The 3,295-nt window shown below is 56.9% G+C and overlaps 1 protein-coding gene across 1 annotated transcript in view; it reads right to left on the reverse strand.

Annotated features, from left to right (window-relative positions):
* The window catches only part of COL8A2 (collagen type VIII alpha 2 chain), a 34,700-nt gene that overhangs the window by 10,127 nt on the left and 21,278 nt on the right, over positions 1–3,295 (reverse strand). The gene's annotated exons all lie outside the window — the stretch shown is intronic.

Below are 3,295 nucleotides of genomic sequence, written 5' to 3' on the forward strand. Positions count from 1 at the left end.
CGCCCCCCCCAAAGCCCCGCCTTCTTGGGGGGCAGCCGGTGGGTGCTGGATCTCCCAAGTGGGTGCTGAGCCTCCCAAGTGGGTGCTGAGCCAAACCCACGACGTGGGAGCCAGAGACTCACCACGTTTGTGGCTCAACTGCGGCGCTTCGCGGGCAATGCCGGGAGCTCACACAGAGGACGAGGGATGGGACATGGGAGCAGCAGCCTCAGCCTTAAGTGCCTGTTTATTTAAAATAAACCCCCTTTATAAACACTCTCTTCCTCCAGCAACTCTCCCTGTCGACTCCACGTGTGGAGCTGCAAACAGATTGATTTGCAAAGAACATTTATTTTTGGAAGCTTAAACAACACGTGATGCCAAAGAGCTTTTTGCTGCTTTTCCTCCTTCTCACAATAATTGACCCATGGTGGTTATTAATGAGAATTAAGCTCCTGGCCTGTCCTGCCGGCAAGCAGGGGCAGGGCTGCTGCGTGCCGGGATTTCATCGGAATTTCCTGAATCGCTTTTGCTGAAGCAGCAGTGAAAAAAAAAACTCCTGCCTAGAGAAAAAACAACCCAAATTAAAACAAAATTAAAGCAAATTAAGTCAAGGGAGCAGGGAGCCCTGGCATGGGATTGTTCCTGATGCCACAAGGGCTTGGCAGGTTTTTGGAGTCTCCAGGGATGAGGCAGCCTTGACAGCTGCTCTCGTGCCTGGAAAATGGTCTTGGAGTCAGCTGAGGGCTGGAGAGGACAGGGATGGCCCTGCCATTAGCAGCACGATGCCTGTGAGGATGCAGGTGACTGTGGCAGATGCTGGAAGGGCAGCTCTGCTCTGCCCATCCCACCAGAGCCACGGGCCCGGAGCAGTGCCATTCCCACTGAGACCCCCAGAGCTGTGGCTGGGGGGCGGGTGGCACTGCCAGGGACATGGGTGACAGCCACCCCCGGCCTCCTTGGCAGCATGGCCAGGGCCTCGCCGGCATTATTGTTTTTCTGTCTTCAGGGTCGAGGAGAGGAACGCTTCTTTTTATGAAGCATTATTTTAGAAGGATTTGTTTAAGGGGAAAAGAATCCCATTTTAAGGGATTGCAGCTGTAAAAATACAGTTTCTGTTAAATAAAAGAGGAGAACAAACCCCTGAATCAGCTATTTACTTGTTTTCCTTACCTGGTATGACCCCTGTGCCTCCATCTCTACCTCCCTCCCTTCCTAGCTCTCTCCTCTCCCACCTGGGCTGGATTCTCCCCTGCTCCTCCCATCCACTGGGCTTTTTTCTCGGGATGCTGCCATAGGAGCAGCACCCTGGGGTGGTTCAGCCCCTCGCTGCTGAGTGCTGCATCCCCCTGTCCTTCTGTGACACCTCAGTCCTTGGAGAGGTGTGAGATGCAGGGGAAACAGAGCCAGAGGGAAGGGAGAGGGAGGACAGGGGAATCTGACCAAGGTTTTGTTGTGTGTTGGATGTGAAACTGAGTTCCCTGCTCTGTGTCCTCTGTCACCCAGAGGCTCCAGCCACAGGCTTAATTCCTGCACACTCCCCCTTGATCCAGCTGGGTCATTCCAGCTGCCCCACTCTCTGCAGAGCGATGGGGGGAGCCTGGCCTGAGCCCCCCAGCTACATGTCCCTCAACAAAACGGGTCCCTGGTGCTGTGTGTCCCCCCCAGCAGTGCCTGGCATGGGGCAGGAGGCCTCCCGCTACCCGTGCTCTCCAGGCAGTGATTTAATAACAATAAAATGGAAACATCTGGAGTCTCATATGATGGATAAAGTGTGCACAACGTGCTTGTAGAGAGGCTCTTTCATGCTTGAAATCTCCTGTGTTATGAACCGATAATTAATCACACGGAGCAGCCACACTACGCTCCCATCTCGCCTGGCAGGTCGCAAAGAGTGGCCAGTCCATCATGTGTGTGGGGTGGCTACAGACAGCTGGGGGTCAGCTGCTCATCCTCCTGGGGGTTACCTGCTGGTCTTCCTGGGGTCTGGGGTCAAGAACCCACTCTGGTATGGCCAACAGAAATCCCACAAGAGTCATTTTTTTCCCACCTGGAGCAGGGGAGATGCTTTAGGAGTCCTGATTGCAGCCCCTCCTGGCTCACCCCGCTCTGCCTGGGCACTGCAGCCACCAGGCTGGGCACTGTCCAGCCAGGCTGCTGTCCTTCAGAGGCAGCTCCAGCCCCCCCAGCACACTCATGTATGACCAAAACCATCCCTTGCTGCCAGGCCAAGCGCAGCAGGAGCTGCTGAGCCAGGAGGGTTCATACAGGGGCAGCGCTTGAGGGGTCCATGCTGTTCGCTGGGGATGCTGGAGCAGGATGGGGCCCGGCAGCACTGCACTGCTTGGCTCTGGAGGGAGCAGGGCCCCGACTCAGCACCGAGACCCCTGGCACAGCTTCAGAGCCGCCGCCGCCGCGCTGACGGTGAGCGTGTACGGCGCCGTGAGCAGACGTGTTAAAAACCCCTGGCACGCCATGAAAGCACTGGGAACAGGGAAAAAATCTCACACTTAGAGCATGAGAAAGGAGACAAGAAATGTCACCTTGTTCTCGCAGGAAAACAACCAGCCCGTGCTGTGTCCGTCGCTCCAGAACTGCCTGTGGCTTGTGCTGGGCAGCCTGGTGAGCTCCTAGTGTGTTCTTGGCATGCTCCTGGTCATTCCCAGTGCAAGAGGGCTGCTGCCCCCCGCACTGTCCCACTCTCCCCCCAGAGCCCATGTCAGCACTCCCGTGCCTGTGGACTGGGCAACGTTCCTGTGAACACCATGGCCCCACTTCCCCATGGACACGGCCAGGGCTGTTGGCTGAGCTGCAACTGATTTACGGCCCCTGTTACTTAAATATTAATGAAGGGCCTGGCCAGCCCCGCGCCTGCTCCCTTCAAGGCTAATTATTTTTAAAGTCAATATATGTGATCCACGGGGGATCTGCCATTGTGACTGAAGGTCGGCACAACGGGGAACTTGTTTAAACCCGGCGGTCAAAGCGTGGTCAGTTTGGGGCACAGCATGTGCCTGCTGGCCCTCACCCCAGCTCCATCCTAGGTCCATGCCAGCCTCATGGAAGGGCTCAGGTATGGGGCAGGATGGGAAGCTTGATGCACTTCACCTGCATGCCCAGGCTCACGAGGCCTCATCCCATCCTGGTCCCTGTCCCCATGCCCATTGCTGTCCCCATTCCCTTCCCCATGCCCATGCCTGTACCCATCCCAGTCCCCATTCTGTGCTCTGGGATCGCAAGGCCCAGCCACCACCTCTGGAAGCCACGGCAGAAGCTGGCCCCCGGCCGGGGGGGGCAGTGGGCAGCAGCTCGCACT

The sequence above is a fragment of the Corvus brachyrhynchos genome, unplaced genomic scaffold, assembly GCF_000691975.1.
Source record: "Corvus brachyrhynchos isolate BGI_N302 unplaced genomic scaffold, ASM69197v1 scaffold65, whole genome shotgun sequence".
In the NCBI taxonomy this organism is placed as follows: domain Eukaryota; kingdom Metazoa; phylum Chordata; class Aves; order Passeriformes; family Corvidae; genus Corvus; species Corvus brachyrhynchos.